At 50.6% G+C, this 22,143-nt stretch overlaps 1 protein-coding gene across 3 annotated transcripts in view; it reads right to left on the bottom strand.

The window, feature by feature from the left end:
• The window catches only part of PRKN (parkin RBR E3 ubiquitin protein ligase), an 813,183-nt gene that overhangs the window by 591 nt on the left and 790,449 nt on the right, over positions 1-22,143 (bottom strand). The gene's annotated exons all lie outside the window — the stretch shown is intronic.

The raw sequence follows: 22,143 nt of genomic DNA, 5'->3' as shown, positions 1-22,143 counted from the left end.
GTAGTAGAGTGCTGCTGGTGTTAAGATATGAGCAAAACCATGTTATTCAAGGATTTCACATCCTAGATCTGTTTACACACACAGAGGATTTATAAGTTCATGTTAATAGACTTAGTTTTTCACGGAAAGCCTATTACAGGAAGCAGAAATCAATTGTGTCCCCTGCGCATTCATATGGTGAAGTCTTGACCCCCTGTACCTCAGGATGGGAGTGCATTTGGAAACAGGGTCTTTGATGAGGTAAGTACGCTAAAATGAAGTCATGAGAGTCGGCCCTGATCCTACGTGGCCAGTGTCTTTATGAGAGGAGATGGACTGAGAGATGACCATGTGGGGACACAGCGAGAAGGCGGCCATCTGCAAGTCAGGAGGGAGACCTCAGGGGAAACCAGCCCTGCTGACACCTCGCTTCTTGGCTTTTAGCTTGTGGGACTGTGAGAAAATAATTGTTGTTGGAGCCCCCCAGTCCAGTACTTTGTCATGGTGGCCAGGGGTAGCCGCTTCATGGCCTGGAGTGGGTCTGCTCAGCTGGGGATGATACCCTGACAAACTTGACACACCACAGAATGGGAGAGACCTGGGGAGCAACTCACTGCTCTCCCTCTCCATCTTCAGGGAAGAAAGCTCAAAAGGGACTGCTGGGAAAGGAAGCTCTCCTCTCACCGTCGGGAACCTGGAGGCCCCTCTAGGCTGACTCTGTCGCTACCAGCCATGCTCCAGAGGGTGTGGCTAGGGTTGTGTGCCCTTCAGCGGACACAGGGGATTGAAGTCATCATTCTGTCCCTGCCCTCTGACACCCCTCAGGAAAGCGGGTTCTAGGTCCCTTCTGCTTAAATATGGACGTGTTCACTACCTGGCCAACAGCCCGTGGTGGAGGCGACCGTAGGCCGCGACCGGGCCCAGGCCTGAGGAAACGGGCAGCTTCCGTTCTGGCCAGTGGCTCCTGAGGGGCTGGTGTACAGGAACCTGAGCCGCGGGCCACGAGGCCTGGCTGAGCCACCAGCAGGCAGCCGGCACCAACACGGCAGCCCAGCGTCAGAGCCATATTTCCAGGGGCCCTTCCAGCCCCTGATGAGTTGCCCCGGACGGCCCCAGGTGGAACAGAGATAAACCCGGCTTTACAGGCACTTGCCACAATTACAGCCTTGTTGGGAAAAAAGAAAATAGAGCAAAACAAGAACAAGACTGTTGTTGTTTAAAATGACTACGTTTGGGGGTGTTTTTTTTAACACAGCCATCGGGAATGGATAGAGTAATGGGAGCGAGAATCCGGAAGACGCAAAAAAGTTGCAGAGGCTTGAGGTTCTCAAATGAATATTCTCCAGCACGAGCCAGGAAGTTAGTGCAGTTTTGTTCAGATAAGACTGTTTGGAACTGATAAATACAACCCCAGACAAACAGGGCCCAGAAAAGTCCAGCTCTATCCCCCAACACATCCCTGCCCTTCCTCGCCTCCGAGAGAACAGCCCGTCCCAAGTGGGTTTCCTTCATGCTGCCTTCACCCCAGAAGCGGGCCTCCCTCCTTCCCCATGTCCAGTTTCTTGTTTCAACAGCTCGTCTGAAAATCGCCTTACTCTCTGACAGACTGAACAAGACAGGCAGGTGTTGGATACGGGAAAGGCCTCTGTAGGTAGGAGGCCATCTACCGTCGAAGTAGTCGTTATTTTCAGAGGGCTGTAGTCTTATTTCTTCTCATAGCAAAGAGACTGGCCCCCATTTTGTGGGATTTACACTTTATTTAAAGATTCAGGTTGGTGGGAGATGGGCGTGCCTCAGGTTGTCTTTACGCAACGCCAACGCCACCGGGTTTTAATTTCTGGCACTTTTTATTTTCCCTGAGCCAAAAGCTAATCCAGTGAACAGCGAATGAAGTGGGTCTTAGGGCTTCCTCTTAAGATGAAAAATAATTTTTTAAAAAAAATTAATGTGTCCGCTCATCTTTGCGTTTGCCCCAGAGCCATCGCTCAGCTGTCACGCGCTGTGTTCGGAGACACGCAGCCTGGACGGTTCAGTCGCGGAGAGGCGCTCACTGGGTGACTTCAGCCTAGCGCCTTCCTCAGAAGCAAGTCTGATCTCTCGGCGTGACAGGGAAAGCGCTTCACATCTTATTAGCTAGTGGATGAGATATAAAATCAGTTTCATGGTAGAGGAACACCCTGGAGGTTGATCAGTTTGTCAGAATAAATAGGCCTTTCCTGACACAAAGACATTAAATCCCTTTCACGCTGGGACTGCGAGGAATGGACTAAAAACGTAACAGAAAAGGAAGAGCGCACGAAGACGGAAGGCCTCCCCGCGGCAGCATGGCAAGAGGCACGCGGAGGCTGGGCGAATCGTCTGGTGGTGATTTCACATGCGTGTACTTGCTCATCGGCTTCCATTCCGACAGTCTGACTTCGATGTGGGGCTGTCATGCTGTGGGCTTCCTGGTTAAACAATTTGCATCTTTCACAAACAAAATGGGGAAATATCTAGAAGGTCTGATCTTGGAAAATGTTCAGGTTTGTTTTGTTTTGTTTTTAGAGTGGGGGAGAGAGAGAGAAGGAGAGGGAGAGAGAGAAAGAATTGAAGCAGGGTCCTTGTCCAGTGCGTGAGCCCCCAGCAGGGCTCGATCTCACGACCCAGAGATCATGACCTGAGCCGAAATCAAGTGTCGGATGCTTCACCAACTGAGCCACCCAGGTGCCCTGGAAATGTGCAGGTTTTTAATAATGTTATTCAGAATTCAACCAGGTGCTTGTACAAATGCTTAGGCTCTTCAGTTCCCAAACTGTGCGCCAAGGCACTCCGGGGTGCCACGAGAAGCTCATGACATTTTAAAGTTCTGAGGAAGACACGGTTGACACTACCTGTTGGACACTGTGAATGACTCACTCAAGGCGGTTCATGGTGTTACCATGGATTGTGTTGCCCTTCTGATGACCTATCTTTGCAGAGCTGGGTTTTTGGTTACTGTGATAGGAAAACATGGGAGCATCTGTGTGCAGCAGGAGATGTAGTTATTTAAGAATGAAATAAAAATATTTTTTCTATTCAATTTATGTCAACTATCTTTTCAAATGACTATTGTGTTGCTAAGACATTAATTCTTATTTACGGTACTTGGACTTAAGTATTCAATAAACAAAACTGTTTGGACTTAAGTATTTGGTATACAAAACTACATTTCCTTTGGCTTAGGAACACCAGGAAACACTCACTCGCCGGGGCAGGGCAGACAGAGGAAGGTTGGGGAACTCTGGCTTAGACATACACAAAACTCCTTGAGGTAACGTTTTGGGCCAGTTTTCAAAGACTGCCAAGGGCACAGATAATTCTAGAGAAAGAGCTTGAGAAGACAGATCCGGCTCCCACATTTTCACACTCAGTGTGCTGACATTGCCTGCCCCCCCGGCACGTGGATCTTGTTCTAACTAATAACGCAAAAGACTGAAATTTACCTGGGACTTGCTATGAACTAACTGTGGTCTCACATTTGCTAAAGATATCTTACAAGTAAATACTAACTGAATGCAAGGGATTACCAAACAGTTATGCAGTGTACTTTTCCCAGGTTATTTTCTCTTGAGATAGATTTGATAAATGCCACCAATTTCTGTAGTTAAAAAAAAAAAATTAAAGACTTTTAAGGGGCACCTGGATGGTTCAGTCAATTAAGCATCCGCCTTCATTTCAGGTTATGATCTGAGGGTCCTGGGATCCAGCCCCGTGTTGGATTCCCTGCTCAGTGGGGAGTCCGTTTCTCCCTCTACCCCCAACCCCCAACCCCGGCTTGTGCTCTCTCTCTTTCTCAAATAAATAAATAAATAAATAAATAAATAAAATCTTTCCAAAAGAGGCTTTTAAAAATTATAAACATAATACACACTTATAATGTTGGCTCTCTAAACTCTATCCCTTATTAGTTTTGATGAGAAAGCAATATATGTGGACTCTATTTCTTAGCTCCTAGACGTTGATTTTCCATGTCAACTTGGCTAGACCGCAATTCCCAGTTATTCGATCAAGCGCTAATCTGGGTGTTTCTGTGAAGGTATTTTGTAGGACTATAACATCTGTACTCTTTTTGCTTTAAGGAGGAGAGATGATTCAGATAATCTGGGTGTGCCCGATTCAATCTGCTGAAAGGTTTTAAGAGCAGAACTGAGGTTTTCCCCAGAAGGAGAGGGTCTGTCTGGGGACAACAGCTTCCAGCTTGTCAGCCTCCCCTTCTTGAAGACCTGCTTGTGAAGTTAGGGCCAGATATATGGATATGCTGATATATAGGTAGATTTATTCATGTATCTATGGATCTATGGGGACAGCTGAGCATATTTTTATATCTACATCCACCTCCCACTGGTTCTGCCTCTCTTTTGGCTGGCTGACATAGCTCAGCTGCTATAGAAAAAATTTTACTAGGTCATTTAATTCTTTTGCAAATGGACTGATATAAAAAAACAAGTACTTGCATTTTCTATGTTATTTGCAAAATGGTAGTTTGAGTCTCTTTTTGTGTGTGTCTTCCATCCCAAGTACCACAAGATATCTGCTCTTAGAAGTCAACACAGTAAAGGAAACAGTCAACAAAACAAAGAGGCAACCCACAGAATGGGAGAAGATATTTGCAAATGACACCACAGACAAAGGGCTGATATCCAAGATCTATAAAGAACTCCTCAAACTCAACACTAAAAAAATAGATAATCACATCAAAAAATGGGCAGAAGACATGAACAGACACTTCTCCAAAGAAGACATACAAATGGTTAATAGAACCATGAGAAAATGTTCATCATCATGAGCCATCAGGGAATTTCAAATCAAAACCACATTGAGATACCACCTTACACCAATTAGAATGGCCAAAATTTTTTTTAAAAGATTTTATTTATTTATTTGACAGACAGAGGTCACAGGTAGGCAGAGAGGCAGGCAGAGGGAGAGAGGAGGAAGCAGTCTCCCCTCGGAGCAGAGAGCCTGATGTGGGGCTTGATCCTAGGACCCTGGGATCATGACCTAAGCTGAAGGCAGAGGCTTAACCCACCAAGCCACCCAGGTGCCCCATAGAATGGCCAAAATGAACAGGACAGTAAATAACGTGTGTTGGAGAGGATGTGGAGAAAGGGGAATCCTCTTAACACTGTTGGTGGGAATCCAAGTTTGTGTAGCCACTTTGGAAAACAGTATGGAGATTTCTCAAAAAATTAAAAATAGAGCTACTCTATGACCTGGCAATTGCACTACTGGGTATTAACCCCAAAGAAATAGACATAGTGAAAAGAAGGGTCATCTGTATCCCAATGTTCATAGCAGCAATGGCCACATTGGTGGAAACTGTGGAAAGAGCCAAGCTATCCTTCAACAGATAAATGGAAAAAGAAGATAAGGTGCATATACACTATGGAGTATGCCTCCATCAGAAAGGATGAATAACCAACTTTTATATCAACATGGACGGGACTGGAAGAGATGATGCTGAGTGAAATAAGTCAAGCAGAGAGAGTCAATTATCATATGGTTTCACTTATTTGTGGAGCATAAGGAATAACACGGAGGACATTGGGTGCAGGAGAGAAGTGAGCTGGGGGAAATTGGAGGGGGAGGTGCACCATGAGAGACTGTGAACTCTGAGAAACAAACTGAGGGTTTTGTAGGGGAGGAGGGTCAGGGGTTAAAAGAGCCTGGTGGTGGGCATTAAGGAGGGCACATATTGCATGGAGCACTGGGTGGTGTGCATAAACAATGAATCTTGGAACACTGAAAAAATAAAATAAAGTTTAAAAAAAAGTTGACAACTCAAAAAAAAAAAAAAAAAGTCAACACCAGTGATGAATCCCTGAACTCTACCTCTGAAATTAATAATACACTATATGTTAATTAACTGAATATAAATTAAATTAAATTAAAAAAAAAAGAAGTAAATACCAGGAACAAGGTTATCACTTCCACCAGCGGGACTGTGTCCCTTTACTTGACAATGAATGTGCTAATCCGATTCATTTTTCTCTTGGATTAACTGCCTGGGAGTTCCTACAGTTCACCTAACTGTAGGAACTAGCTCATCCCAAGTGCCTACAACGAGGCATACAACTTCAAAACAACTATTTACTAAGTGGGAAGTTCAGTAAGACAAACTTTTTTTCTAAGAAGCAATAGCGAAACCATTTTTACCATTCAAGTCATATTTTTTGCCTTGCAATTAATATGAGTTGACTATTCACCTTAAGGATGGATGAAATCTTAGACCTGGACCACATCTGAAAATCACACCTTGTAATACACGAAATCACACAGTACGTATTTATAGTTTTAGAAATCAGATACACTTTGATATTTCATAGTAAACCTTCTGAAGTCAGACAGACGTGGAGACAGAGGCCTTTTTCTTCTATTCATTACCCCGAGTGATCCTAATATCTCTTTCCTTTATTTATTTTTTGGTAAAGAATAATAAGGTAATGAGTATTTCACACAGTCTCAGACACATAGTAAATGCAATGAATAGTTTTCCCATAGAGTTACGATGCTTTATAGGCAATAAAATTTGATGGAAATGTAAGGTGACAGTGAAGCCCCTTGTTAATTAAAGCGATTCCCACTACTCTGGTGATAACTGTTGTTATGTGAAAATCCTGCATGAGACTGGGAGCTCCTGGGCAACACCAGGCTTGTCGACCCTTCTAACTGCTGTATGGAGAGGGAAGCTGGCCTCACTTTGCTTGTCTATGTGCAGGGGCACCTTCATGGTCAGTCCCCTAGACCACCCTGTACTACTACGGAGCCGTACGGATTGTCCGTTATGTTCATCGTTCAATATCCTGTCAGCGGAGAAGTCATTTGATTGATGGTTGAGTTTGATTTCCCATAAGCCCATCATGGAGACATTCAAAAGGAGATGTGTGTATATTTTCTCTTTGGAAACACGAAAAGGAATTAAATGAACAGCTTCCAATGCGGAACATTCAGCGTGTGCTGATCAATACAGCTGAGAGCCAGGTGGTACCTACAAGAGATGACCCTCAAAATAAGGGTTTGATCCTTCAAGTTGAGTGATCTGTACATGAAAGCCTACGCTCCTTCCTGCCTGTTTTTGGTCCTGACAGCATCTATTAGAAAGGCATTTTATTATGTGCCGTTCATTCCTTTCCATAGCTCTGAAGTTCTGCATTAAAAGAACGAGAGAGAATCAAATCGTGTTTCAGGACCCCTGACTACAGTCAGGGGAAACATCAAAGCCCGAGGCACACATCCGTCCTTCTTTGGGAGCAGATGAAATAGCTTTCTTCCAGGTGTAGGACTTTCCAGAAGATGGCAGCAGTGATATATACGATCAAGCCTCAGTGTGTTAAAAATAGAGTTTCCAAAGAGTCAGGCTCCCCATGGGTGACCAGCCGCTGATTCGTGCAAAACTGATCTGACAAGACAGTGCAACACAACGGAAGTGGTATTAGACTGTAATGCACTAAAACACAATCTTGAGAAGAAGAAAGTCAGGTTACTTCCTTTCAAGTGCACAGCATCTTAAAATCACAGGATCTCATGGTGGGAAGCCATCTGAAACGATGCCAGGCTCTAAATGTAAACAGACTAAGACGATCTTTTACATGCAACCTCCAAATGGCTAAGCAGAAATAATTTTGAGGAAGATGAATCGAGCTCAGTAGCTGAATTCCTTTGTCTCTATCTCCTCCCTCCCTCCCTCCCTTCCTTTTTAAGATTTTATTTATTTATTTGAGAAAGAGAGAAAGTGAGTGAGAGAGAGAGAGAGCACAAGCCACGGGGTGGGGGTGGGGGCAGGGAGAGCGGTGGGGAGCCCCACGCAGGGCTGGACCCCAGGACCCTGGGGTCATGAGCTAGCCGAAGGCAGAAACTTAAATGACTGTATTTTTCAAATTCTAAATGAACCATCGAGGACGGTTGAACAGTGTCATCTAGATTCCCACAGAATACTGTGACAGTGACCCCTCCCATACCCCAGATTATTTTTGTTTTAGGGTTGCTACGCTGAAAGGCCCTTACTTCCTTCGGTTTCATTTTTATTCACCGGGAGCTCTTAACAGAACTCTGAAAATTCCCTTTGCTGACATTATCGCGATCTCAACAGGCACTGTGTGTACCCAACCTTCCGGCACATGGTGCCTGAATTTACACGTTCATGGTGAGTACGATCTAGTGAAATTTTTTTACCATCTGTCTTGGAACCAGGGACCCCGCCAGAGACAGTGAGCTCACACAATGAAGAGACCACGTCTGCTAGCTGACCTTCGACAGGGACCTCGAGTCAAGAGGGCCCCCTAGTTAATGCTCCAGACGGTAAGCGTGGCCCTGGACAGTGACCTGTCTGACATGTAACTATAGACAAAGATTTCAAACTTATTTCCTCCTTCAAAATGTCTCTCTCTCTCTCTCTCTCTATATATATATATATATGACCTAAAAATCCTTATTGGCCATTTATTTTGCCTTGTCCTTAATAGCTTTATAGTGATAACTCACATACTCAGGGGTTTTAAAAAGGAGTTTCTGTATTTTTTGAGCGGATAACCCACGCGCCCAGCACAAGCTAGAAGGTGCAGAACGTAAAGGGTCAAACAGAAGTCCCCCTTCCTCCTTGGTCCCCTGCATTGCTTCTGGGGGATAATCACTGTCATCTGTTTGTATCTTCCTGGAAACTTTTTATGCATTGTATTTTAAGACATAAATGGCATCTAAGAAATGGCATCCTGCCTGGTGCTTTGTGTCTCCCTTCCTCGCTCACAGCCTGCCCTGCCCGCGGACCAGCCGCCGCACAGCATTCCCCCGGACAGATGCGCTTCACTGGGTCCAACCAGGCGCCCCCACCCCTGGCCATGTGGGTCTTTCCCAGTATTTTGCCGCTGGAAACCAAGCCGCGGGGAACGCCCTTCTCCGCAGGTCACTCTGCGCGTGAAGGAAATCCGTAGCATAAAGTTCTAGAAGTGAAACCGCTGGGACAAAGGGTACGTGGGGTCTACATTTTGGCTGCATTTGCACACCTGTCCCAGTAGAAGAGGGGACAGGTGGTCCCCGCCCAGCGGCGAGCGTGCGAAGGCCCACTCTGTTCTCCCCAGCCCGCCGTGTTCCCACTGACGACCTTCATCAGACGATGGTCATGGAAAGAATCTCAAATAAATGCAGCAGTTTTGCTAGGACCCTCTCGAACCACGTGGCACCACCCCAGGGACAGGCTGCTGGCCAGCTCAGTAACTCTGAGTCACTCTGGAGTCTTGTCCATTTGGCTGAAGGGGGGTCAGGAGGGGCCTGTGGTCAGTCCCACCTGCCAATTTCCTGCTCCTCAGGCCCAGGCTCTGAGACGGGGTGCACGGAGCCCGTCCTCTCTTGTTCCGTCTGTCTGACGTTGGCCTGCTTGCCGGCCAAGGATGTTCAGTGAATTTTAGCTTGGTGGCTTTAGACACAGATGGCCAACAGACTGGAGGTCCAGGCCAGAGAGAAGGAAACGGGAGACAAGCGAGCGTCAGGCTCTGTGGGCAGGGCCACGTCCCGGGCCTTCACGCTGAGCAGAATCAGCCCTCCGAGCGGCTCGCCAGGCGTCCCTAACAGCCGCAGTGGGGCGATGTCCTCCCGAATCTCTCCGCTTCCTCTCTTTGCTTTAACCATTTTAAAGAACCTTCCTCTGGTCCCGGTCCTCACCCCGCTCTGCGGCCTCCCTGCTCTGGCCTTCACTTCCTGCCTCCCTGGTCCCGAAGGTTAAAGCAGGATGTGGCCGCAAGCTCAGACAACGTTCACACCGTCCACGGTCACCTAAAGAAACCTCTTGGCGGGCAGATTTCTCCATCTGACTGAAAATTCCCTTTCGCGTCCTGCAAGGCTGGCTCAATTTTGCTGTAAAACCAGCATTTCCCAGACCTTATGGAGCATTTGGCTCCTTCCCGAAATGGAGCACTGGTCACAGAGTATCAAATTCAACACCACTTTCAAATATTGCCATTCATTAGTGGGCCCGTTCAAATATTGCCATTAATTAGTGAACATGTTTGAATATGGCCATTCATTAGTAAAATGCACAGCATATGTCTTCTAACATTTTTAACTGGTCTCTAATCCTCGTGACCTTCTCATTTACAATCTGTAACAAGGCACTAGACTTTGTAAAAATGATTACACAAGGCCAGTCAAAACGTGAAATCCAAGCCATATGGCGGTTGGAGCCCAATTTGTCCCCTGTGCCTGTGGGCATCCTTCTTAGATAGCAGAAAGCCTGAGTGCTTCCCTTGAACACCTGGGCCCGACCCCCCGCAAGCCTGGGCAGGGTCAGATTTGGAAAGGAGCCAACCAATTTGGTGAGACCCTTGCTGGCATATTTCAGAAGCTTTTGTCTTTGGCGATTCTGCAGCTTAAACGAATAATCAACCAGGCAATTATAATGTCTCAAGCCTTCAGCGGGCATCGAACAGCTCCGGAGGTTCGTGGGGAGCCCCCCAGTTCCTGCCCCTCTCCTCACAGCCTCAGCCACAAAGTCCCGGCGTTTTCTCCCAAGCATGGTCTCTTTCTCGTACCTCCTCTATGAAATGCTCGCCCCCTGGAACAAAGTGATCTCGCTGGTCCACCTGGTCTACACTGAGAGGACGTGTGTCCCGCTCATCTGTTTTCCCAGGATCCAGTGTCTGGAGCACAGGAGGTGGCCAAGGTCTGCTCTGCACATGCCAGGGTGCCGGGTACCCAGCTCGGATGCTCACAGCCCCACTGGTGGGGATGGGGTGGGTGGGCGGGGAGCCCCGCTCACGCAAAATAAGAGAGAGGGAGGAGAGTATCATACGAGCTACAATCCTGTGCTGAGCCTTCTGCAGAAACTCTGGGGCTTCGGGTGGGTTATGGGGGGCTGGGGTCGGTGAAAAGGCATTTGCGTTCCTGCGCTTCGAGCCCCTCTCCCTCCCGGGGCTGCGGCTCCAGCATCAGCCCTCTTCTCCCACCTGCCTGCCAACAGCCTCTCCAAGTCTCTCCCTGCACCGCCCAGTCCCGCCCCTGCCTCCCGCCTAACTGCTGGAGCAGGAGAGCACTGGGATCAAAGGGCAGAAACTCAGAGCCCAGTGGGCAAGAGTCAGGACCAAGGAGCAGGGAGCTCCCATGCCGCTTCTAGAACAGTCTCTGGTGCCCACGTGCCAGGCCTCTCCGGAGCCACCGCTCCTCTTTCCCTGCTGTCTCTGCTTGGACAGCACCCCGGCATCCTCACATTCTCCCCGACCTGGTTTGGGCGGAGGCCCTCTCCCCGCCCCCACAGTGCTCGCCTGTGTCCTGGTCGTGGCGTGTCCCTAGGAACCACTTCTCTGCACAGGAGGGCAGAACGCCTTAGCCCTATTTCTGCAGCCGGGGCCTAACAGAGGCGCTGTCACGTGCGCAGGCACGGGCAGATGTGTGCAGAAGTCAGGAGCAGGAGGCGCTAGAAAGGTCTACACTTCTGAGAAGCACGAGCGTGGGCCGGTGTCAGGAGGGCCCGGCCCTGAGACTGAGGAGGTGGGCCGGGGGCACTGGAGGAAGGAGACCCACCCGTTCCACGGGAGGGTTCTTTCCTGACCTCGGAGCCCACACCTTTGGGGCACGGATGCCGTTCTCCGGCAACTTCAGAGGCCAAGCTCACAGGGATGGTGGGGGGCAGGCTTCACCGAGGAGGGAGCTGACTGGGATGTGACAACAGAAGGACAATGAAAAGAAAGAATGAGCTGCTAGAAAGAGAGGGGCTGGCGGTGGGAGGAAGGCCCTGGAGAAAGTCAAGGCCGCGGAGACCCAAACACTGCAGGGGACTGTGGCCCAAAGGGAGACGGCGGGCTCTGCAGGCTCCCGGGAAGGCGAAATCTCTGTGCGGTGCCAGCTATGAACCTTCTGCAATTGAGGGGCCGGGGGGGATGGTGCAGACCTGGCATGGTCACTCTGACACAGGAGTGGCGAGAGGCCCAGCCGGGCTGAGGGCCCAGCTGCTGGAACAACGCCACCCACTGGTTCGCTGCCGGACCCACAGCAGTGGCCGCACCATCCGTGGCCCTGGAGGGCTGACTCCGAACCCGCATTCTAGCACAAGCCCCGGTGACGTGGGCGCAGAGGAGGTGAGAAGCACTGCCCTAGCTTGTTCACCCCATGCGCATTGACTGAGCACACACCCCGTGTGCCAGGCAGCCCGCGTGTACACTGAGGTGTAGACGGTGTAATTCCCAGGCTCCTGCGAGTCACTGCTCACCCTCCCTCTGATCCTTGGTCCAGCCCTCCCTCCACTGTTGATGGAGAATGTGTGCTGCTGTGCTGGCGGGCCGCTGGTCGACGCGGTGGGAGTCATTGTCCTTGACCTCCTTGAGTTCCTCTTCACTGCGTCCTCATTGTGGTGGTGGGCAAGGTTCTGGGGGAGTACGGCGTGTGGGCACCCACTACCTCGGGCAGTCACGCTAGGTCACCAGGAGGAAGGGGAGGGTAAACTGAGGTCCCGTTGGCCCTCAACGGTAGGCCCCGAAGAAGTGCCAAATCCAAGCGTTTGGACAGTGCAAGCATGGAGTCTGCAAGCGGAAAGATGGGTCTAACTGGGCACCACTGAGTGGGAGCTGCTGAGAGGTAGGGGAGGTGGACCCAGGCAGGGGGCGGGACCGGGATGAGGGGGAGGGGGAGGGCTGGAGGGGCCGCTCTGTGGGAGGCTGCAGGATTCTGGGCTGGTGGCCCCGGTGGAAGGAGGGGCTGTCGTGAACAGGCACAACCAGCAGCCAGACAGAGCCAGACTGGGGGCGCCGAGGAGCTGGGAAGCCTCTAGCACCCACAGCACAGCTATTTAGAGAGTCAGCCACGGGGTGGTGGGAAAAAAACACTCATTTGGAAAATCAATTTTTGATACTGGGAATGCATTACCAATAAAACCCAGCGGGAATGGACTCTCTTAGAGTAATTCTGCAGCATTTTTGTCTCTTTGATTCTGAAACCACTGGCAAAAGGACACAGTCTGAAGCAGCGCTGTCCATTAGAAAGAGGGGTAATTTTAAAATGTGCTAGTAGCCACACAAAAAAGTAAAAAAGAAACAGGTGACAGAACTATTTAACTCAATATATCCCAAATAGTATTTTCAACTGGAATCAATACAAGTGTTTTTTATTTTCTTTTTAAAAATTTATTTACTATTTATTTGAGAGAGACTGGGGGCGGGGCAGGGGTGTGTGTGGAGAGTCAGGCTCCCTTCTGAGCAGGAACCCTGATGCCAGGCTTGATCCCAGGACACTGAGATCATGACCTGAGCTGAAGGCAGACACTTAACAACTGAGCCACCCAGGGGCCCCAACGAGTGTTGTTATTTTACTCTTTTCTTTTCCCATGAATTCTTTGGCATCTGGTGGGTACCTACGATCACGGCACATCTCAATGTGGACCAGCTGCCATCCAGGTGCCCCACTTCTGCCCGTGGCCAGCGGCCACCATGCCCGACACGGAAGCCAAGAAGAACTCCCAAGTCTGAAGGCTGCTTGGGTGTTGGAGATGCTCAGTTTCGGAATAACAGAACAAAAAGAAGCAGAGCGCCTTCAACAAGTATAAGTAAGCAGGGCAGGGTGAGGCGGGGGGCACAGAGAAGGTAAGAAAAAGAAGAGCATTCACGGAAAGAAATTCATATATTTTTTCCCTCCTGAGAGATGCTCTTTATTTTTGGCCTCAGAAGACTGGCTTTGCACTGTGATGGAGGACAGACCCGCAGGACACAGAAAATCAGTCAAATTAAAGAAAATGAGGGGTAACTGTCTGCAGTGAGAATTTCCCTGTCACACAGTGTGAGTTCTTTGTTGAAAGAAAGCCCGAAAATCAGTACTGACCCGAGTTATCGCTGACTCCCTGGTGTCACGGGCGCCTGATTTACCTGTGTGCTCACTTTGTCAGATCGCGGACCCCGGGCAGATAGTGTCCTGACCATTAATCATGACACAGACTGTGGATTCTAGTTGGGCACGAAAACCCGTTCCTGATGACTGTAATGCTGTCCTGCGTTTCAGTGATAACCAGAGCATGCACTGAATAAAAAGCCCCAGGAATCCACAATTCTAGTCCCGCTGGTTTGACCCGGCACCACTGACGTCTGGTAAGTCATCCAACCACGGGGCTCAGGTGAAGGACGTTTGCTTTTCCGTGTGACGGGTCAAGCCGGAGCCCTGCACTGAGAAGCCATAGACCTGCTCGATTTTACCAAGAGGACTTCCATTCGCCTAGTGTAGACGGATCCCTGTGGCACTCCCCAGTGAGTGAAGGGCCACGGACACCATAGCACCAAAGAATTCATTTTGGGCACAAGCTTCTGGGTATAAATTCAAGCAGCCACAGGGCTGTACTGGACAGTGCGGGGTCTGGAGGTAATAATACGGTACTAGATGGTACAAGTCCTCATCAGTAGGAAAAACAATTTGTTTTCACCAGTAGGGGGTTATGCTGTATCCCTGAAACTAACATAATGTTATATGTCAATTAACCTGAATTATAAAAAAAAAAAAAAAGCTTTCATTTTGTAAGTTAGAACCGGAACCTGAATTTCATCCTTGAAGTGAAGTACCCATGAGCGACTGGAGCTGGGACAAATCTCAGAACCGCGTCTGGGCCTCTCCATGGTGCGACGTCGCCAGGCACAGTGACTGTGGTCCCGGGGCATTTGGAGCCCCCCCAAAGTTCGGCCGGCCCTCCGCTATTCCCGGCCCCGGAGCTCGAGGCCGAAGAGAAGAGACAGAGAAGAAGGGTCTGGATGTCCTTTCACACGCCCGTCTCTGTGCTGCTGAGCCACTGAACGCACCTGCCTCTGCCCTCAACACGACTTCAAGGAAGCTCACGGCTTGGGCGCAGGCTCGCGGCGGGGGCGTTTCCTCCCCTGACCCGCACCTGTGCCCTGAGTCACAGACAAGGGTGAAAGCCCACGAGACTGAGAGAGCCCTGCCCTGCCGAGGCCCGGCCCGCGGCCCCCCACCTTCCGCCCGGTGCGAAGACTCCTGCCACCGAGCGTGTTCGCAGAAGATAAGGCCAGCCTGGGAGGGGGGGGGTGCTGTGAGCGACAGCCCCAGCCCAGCGCCTGGGGCGACCCGGGAAGCGTTATCTCCCAGCAACACACACCTCAACGAGTCTGCGGGAAGGGGAAAATAAAACCCCGGCTTACAGGCCTCGCTCCCGCCCAAGTTTTTTTTTTTTTTCCCTCCTGATTTTATTGCTCTGCGCAGGACGCGGAATGCAGCTAATGAAGCTCAGCTGAAGAGCAAGTGCTGGACCCCCAGTCTCAGCTGCTAAGATAACGGCGGGTCGCAGGGGACAGAAATGAAATGTCATCTACGTCGCTGCCTCCTCACCAGTACCTTTTTGTCACAAAGCCCAGGAGATGCTCATTAAGCCAAATGACGATGAACAGAGACGCCTAAATGGTTCGCGTTTTGGCGGTTTGTCGTGGCAGGGTGTCAGAGCCGGGGGGGGGGGGGGAGAGCGGGTCGGTCATCTTTGGGGGGGTGGAGGGGAGAAGCCACCCCGTTTCCTCTGCCATTTTCACGCCTGTTGGAACAGACTATTATTCTGTATTTTTTTTTTTTAAATTGCCCAACACTTTGGGTTATGCCAGGCGTGATGGGCATTTAGTGAGTATTTTTAGGGATAATTATAATGATCTAACACCTTATTATTTGAAATCCTTGTTCTGTCTGTGTCTAGAATCAAATTTTCAAAAGGCTAACAGCTCACACAGGAACCTTTGCTGAGGTCCTGCGGAGGGGTGGCAGATGCTCCCGGGGTGGGCGGGTGGTTCGCGGCAATCACTCGTCCCTTCCACGAGCGTTCGCTGAGAGGCTGTGCTGCTGGGCAGTGCGGGGCCCTGGCCGGGGCCCAGAGGAAGCAGCCCATGGGCCTCTGGGAGGCTGGGTCCCTGCCCAGCCACAGCCCCTCCTTGTCAGTGTCCCTGCTGGTCCCCCTTGGCCCGGCTAACCCACAACAGTGGGTTTGGTACTTTGATTCTCAACTAGGAGCTTGCTTTGGGCAGACTTCTCTGACCCCAAGCCTGGGCTCGCCGCTCTCCCGACATGCTCACCAGCCTGTCCCTAACCCTAACCTCAGCCCCTGTCACCTGTGCCGGGTGTGTCCTTACCCATCATCCCCTAAGGGGAGAATCCCTTAGATCCCCAAGGGACCTAAGTTCCTTGAGGGTGAGGACATGGTGCGCCCACCCGTGTGTCCTGAGCACTGCTCTCTCCCACACCTGGCCCTGAGTATGTTCATGATTCAGGGGAGCCAAGAAGGAAATGGGGGACCTGCTCAGACAGTTACACCCCAGCACGAGTGCTACAACCGGGGTCAGACCGGTCACAGACGAGGGACTGGTTTGCTCCCTCCAGGAAGTCTGGCCAAATTCCCCAGCCCCAGTGACCCTTCCAGGCTCAAAGGGGAACCTGGATGAAGTGAGATGACAATGGGACAGTCCGACTAACTAGGCTTGAACATGGTCTCCTGTCTCAGTGAGTCCGGCAGCGCCAGCCCGTTCCAGTCCCTTAAGATCCCAGATTAAGATAACAGAATGTATCAGGATGTCTCCTCGTTTGCCTGACCTGTAATCAGACATTTCTAGGACTCCATGTTCAGAAAGGCTTTCTTGTAGGAAAAGGTTTCATGGTGTGTGTCATTCTCTGCAAATGACATGAGTCACAGCGACGTTTCTTCATCAGAAAGCTCTGGGTCTAGGCGGTGAGATGCTTATTCCAAACAAGCCACAGAACTCTGCAGATGGCCACCCTTTCCTCGTCGCCACTACAGAAAACCTGACACACACCCCCCTCTTTCAAATCAGCAGCAACGTACTTCTGAAAAATGTTCAGAGTGCAGGGTTGCACCTACTAGGTTGTCTTCCAGCAGAAAAGTAGAATCTCCTCCGATTCTTTTATTTTATTTATTTATTTTTTTAAGAAATGGATGCTTCTATGGGGGTGGTCTGACATAGGTTTATTATTTTTTATTTTCATTCAAGGCAGGAAGATTGACTAAATGATAAAGTCACTTCTTACCAGCTCCTGTGGCTTGAAGACTCTTTGACCTGAATACTGATTTATGTCCCCAAGCAGCTCTCTCAGACCTTGACTTTAGTGCAGGCCTAGAACAAACTGCAGAGCGTGAAACAGGCTTTGTCACACAGTGACAAGATTTACAATGGGATTTGAGGGGAAAGGCCATTAATTGCCATTTGTTGTCATATGATCATGTACCTCCTCTTCAGGATGGCTGCTTGTTTGTGGCAGGAGCTGCTGCCCACTGAGCTCCTCTCCTGAGAAGTGGGTCCCCCCAATCAGCATTTATGGCGGGTTCTAGGGGATGCGAACAGGAACCGGGGGTCCTCGAGGGTGCACAGCCAGGCAGGCTCATGTTCCGAGTTTCCCAGTCTGGGGGGTAAAGTATGAAGGGGACCAGGAGAGGATGAGCAGCAACTCTGCATCTGTGGCTTTTGAGGTGGCTGTTAAAATAGTGGATTTTTTAGGGCTGCCTGGGTGGCTCCGTGGGTTAAGCCTCTGCCTTCGGCTCAGGTCATGATCTCAGGGTCCTGGGATTGAGCCCCGCGTCGGGCTCTCTGCTCAGCAGGGAGCCTGCTTCCTCCTCTCTCTCTCTGCCTGCCTCTCTGTCTACTTGTGATCTCTGTCAAATAAATAAATAAAATCTTAAAAGAAAATAGTGGATCTTTTTAAAAGACGATTTTTGCTCCTATCACTATACACTTATTTGCTACTTCTTGGAATGAAGAAATGTTCGTATGCACAGCCTTAAAAGCATGCACATACTTTGACCCTCAGATTTCCTCCTCTAGGAATTCTTTCTAGAAAGAAATATGACATGTCGCAAAATTTGGCCCCAGGAAGAGTATCACCATTCTGTAGGATAAATACTTCCATGAACCACGGCGCTGCGTCACCGGGAAGCTGGAGAAACGCAGATGTTTGCGACGCATAGTTGAAGGCAAAAACTGCTGACATAGCACATCCACAGGAACCCCTTTCGGTTAAAACATTGTGTGTGTGTGCGTGCATGTGTGTGTGTGTGTGTGCGCGTGCGTGTGTGTGCATGTGTGTGTGTGTGTTTGTGTGTGTGTATGTAAAGAACATCCAAGAAGCTTTGTAGCAGTGAGTCAAAAATCCCACCTCTAGCCGTACGGGGTTAGGATTGTTTTTTTCTTCCCCCGCTTTAGTCTTTCTGTAAGTATCTGACATGTCATGATGAGCACACACAGCTTTCGTAACACGGGAGATCCTTCCGTTTTCATTTGACAAAGGTATTTTGGATGACTTCATGGGGTGGGTTCAACATTGCTGAGGGCTGGCGAGCACGGACGCACTCCCCTGGCCGGAGGTCTGCGGCAGTGTGGATGGAAGCATATTGAACATCCGAAGGGTCTGAAGCCGGGGGACAGAGCAGTGCGTGTGCTGTTGGCATAAACGACTGCAGGGTCCTTTTTGATTTTTGTACCCATGTCGTGCCATCACATCACTTGAGTCATCATCCATGGAGGTCAAAAAAGCATCCAGAGGCATAATTCACAATGACGACTCCTCCTTGCTTTATTGAAATCTAGTATTAGGATATAGCTAAGGAAATCCTGTCCAAAACGGAGAGGCCCATTTACATACTATTCCCACAACAGTTCCTATGCATCCAGCAGTCTTGAGGATGCTGTATTGGAAACATTAATTTTTCAACCCATGTGGTTGTGTGGTTGAGAATGGCCTTCAATACGACAAGCATTTTGGACAGAAAATCTCTCAGACGATTAGACCATTATGTGTTCTCTCGTGTGCCAGGTTATAATGGCCATATGGCTCCCGGAGTGGGATCTTCAAGAATAAATTGCCAAATAGCACGTAACACACTAATAAATACATCCGAGGGGGGAAGGACCCTGTCTTTTCTGCCTGTTACCTTTCTGGGAGCAGAGACTTCTCAGTTCAAAGGGAAGTTGTGTGCTTGCTGGATATTTTTAGATTGCCAGAAGGTTCAGTGGAATCACATAAGGCTGTCACTATAAAAATGAAAGCAAGCCCCAATCTTGGGTTGATACTTTGCAATAAACAGCGAACCGGGGAACAAGAATTTAAAACCCTGTTGAAAGCACGTGTTGCAAAGCCAGTTCTCTCTCACGGTCTGATCGGCGCGAGCCTCCCCCCGGCACACCAGCCTCCAGAGGCCTTCCCCGCCGCCGCTCGCCTTCTCCTTTAGCACCCAGTTTCTTGCCGCTCCCTCCGAGCAGCCGAACTGCTGTGTATCTGTAGCGATCCGAGCGGCAGATCCATTCGCATGGAATGCTTACCCTTGCCTGGCTTTTCAGCTGAGAAGCAGAACTGAAAACATTTCAGCAAGTACTGAAACAGGAAGCTTACGACCTGTCTTAGACCGCCATGAATGGAAGCGCTGAGCTGGGCACCGGTGGTCTTTTCTGTTCCCGCGTCAGGATGAAGAAGAACCTGGGTGTCGGCCCGGAGCCCCCCGTGCACCTGCCGGGTCAGCAGCTTGGCGCTTTACGTGCCTGCTGCCCTTGAAGAGGTGGATGGAGAAGACTCCCAGGACCGGGAATGGTAAGGGTCTGCGGTAGGCACGTGGGCAGGGAATCTGAGAGTGAGCGTGAGTGGGTGTGGGAATATCAGTGAGTGAGCCTTGCTTGGGCGCAGTGTGTGCGTTTGCATGGAGACATGGCTGCCCCAAAGGCTCGTGCAAGGAGCACAGGCCACATGGCAGTTGGTGGCCCTGGTCCCTGAGGAGGTGGCCTGCTGTGTCCCCTCTGGGCCAGTGTCTGGGCGTGGGTGGGTGGAGTCGCTGCTGCTCCAAGCTTGGCTCTCACCTGTAAGACCCAGTTCTTGGTCAGCCCTGTCCGGGCCTGTAGGAGGCACATCTGATTCCTGCACCACGAGCAGCTGTGCCCCGCCTTTCTGTGAGACCAGGGTCCCCAGGACCAATGTAACTGGGCTGCAGGCTTGAGCTGTCAAGCCTGCACAGAGCTGGTGGCTGCTCAAGGTCGTGCTCCTGGGCTGATGCTCCGAGCCCAGGATTCGAGCCGGCCAGGCGCTGGGTAGCAGGGCGGGAAGAGTGTGTGGTTTCCTACACTCCGCTCTCTGGCTCTCATCGGGGCCAGATGACCGGGGGAGGTACCCGTCCAAGGGGGAGGCCTTGGTCATTGTGAAGACCAGGAAGACATGCCCTTTGAACAACACAACATCTCGCCGCACGAACATGGTCTGCAAAGGGTCTAGATGCCGAAAGCACTAAGTACAGAAAGTCAATTGAGAAGCAGATGGAGGTTTCATCCTCAGGACTGCAGACGCCCCAAACGAGAACAAACTAAGCCCCACGTGTAAGAGCGACAGGAAAGGCCGCGGGATGCTCGATGCAGGACGCAAACGCTGGGGCCCAGCAGTGGGGGCCTCTGCGTCTGAAGTCACTGCCTCCCACGGGAAGAAGGCAGTGCACCCACATCGCCTCCCCTCCGCTGATTTTATTGTGCGGATCGATAAGTTAATACTGTAAGCACTAACATAAACCATTGCTGTTTTCCGAGGACACTTGTAAGCTCTCGTTTCATTGTGAGGCAAGATTTATTACCTCGGTTTTGCTGATGAGACCCTGGAGACCCTCTTGCAGAGAGGCTGGGTACCATGGCGACAAGCATAACTGAGAGGTGAAGGTAGGGGCTGTCGGCGAGAGCTTCGTGTGGCCTGGCTGGTGGCCGGGGAAGAGCTCTGTCCCTTCCTTCCTTCCTTCCTTCCTTCATTTGTTCATTCATTCATTCAATGCGTGCTCACCGTGTCACTTCTGTGTTGTACTGAAGACGGAATGTGACCACAGATATGCTCTGTGTCTGCCTCATTCTCTTCTAGTCCACTGGGCTAGAACAATCGACGCAGCCCTCACACAATACACCGGGACTAGAGAATCTTAGGGTCAAGCCTTACTCTGGCTCCTGCGGAAACATCGGGTGGGTCAGGCTCTGAGGAGGGCCCGGGAGAGGACAGGGTCGTAGGGCAACGTTACCTTTACTTTTGGAAACCAGTCGCACCTCCTGCTTGGGAGCCTCCACAGCAAGATCTGGAAGGTCTGTGCCAGCCTCCTTGTCAAAGACACATTCTCTGTCCCACCGAACAGGGCCCTGCCCTCCTCCTCGTCCCCTTTCTCTGCTTGAGTCCCCTTTCCAGGAGAAAGGCCACTAGAGATGCGTATTTATATGTCCTAGAAAAGGGACCGATGGTGTCAGCAATTCATCTGCACATCAAGACAGACTCACTGAATGCATCAGGGAAGGCTTGGGCGTGGCCAGCTGGGGATGGAGCCGGAGGTGGGGGTATTCGAGGGGGAGTTGCGGAGAAGGTGGGAACCAGAGGGGCTCAGGGAGGTGGCCTGGGGGCCTGGGAAACACTTGGCCAGTGGGGCTGGCAAGAAGGGGCCGGGCAAGGGAAGCCCACAGTAGAAGCGGGCTGAGCCGGTCCCCATGCGGGCTGGCCACAGAGGGCAGTGGCTTTTCTGTCCATCGCACTGCGCATTAGTCAGGCTGAGGAGGGAGCCCTGTGGTCATTCCTGGGGACAAGGATAATGCCAGACAAATGAGCTGTCCAATCACCCCAGCTCTGAGGAAGCCAATTCCAGAGTGTAATTTTTAATTAAAAGGCAAACCGCCCTGAGAAGGGAGGCATTTGCGCATGAAGCAGGCCGGTAGGGAGAGGCAGCCCCTCTCTTTCCTCCCTCTCCTGCTGTCTTCAGAGGAGTCTGGGAAGAACTGATGAGGAGAGGGAGGAAAAGGAGACAGAACACGAAAGCAAGAGATGAGGAGGAGAGGCAAAGGGAATGCCTTTGCAGTGTTTTCCCCCGCGGCAGGTTGGGGGACAAGTGAGGACAGGGCACTGTGAGATGTCCCTCTGCAGGGCACCCGTTCTTTGCCCCAAATGCCTCCCTGCAGCACACAATGTTTGTTTGGCTTCAAAATGCCATGGAGGAGGGTGGGTGGGGGCCTGGTAGCAGGTTCAGGATCTCTGTACAGTTAACAAAAGGGCCTGCCCTCCCGAGCCCTCTCCGGAACATCACAACCAGGCGCCCAGGGTGAGCACACTTCCCCACGAGGCTGGGACTGCCTGGCCCGCCATCATCAGGGTTCTGTCTGCGAGGGAGTAGCTAGCTGCCCTGCCTTTATCGAG

The sequence above is a fragment of the Mustela nivalis genome (assembly GCF_964662115.1).
Source record: "Mustela nivalis genome assembly, chromosome: 5".
Lineage (NCBI taxonomy): Eukaryota > Metazoa > Chordata > Mammalia > Carnivora > Mustelidae > Mustela > Mustela nivalis.
The sequence above is the reverse complement of the archived record's forward strand: the minus strand, read 5'-3'. Positions and strand labels throughout refer to the sequence as shown.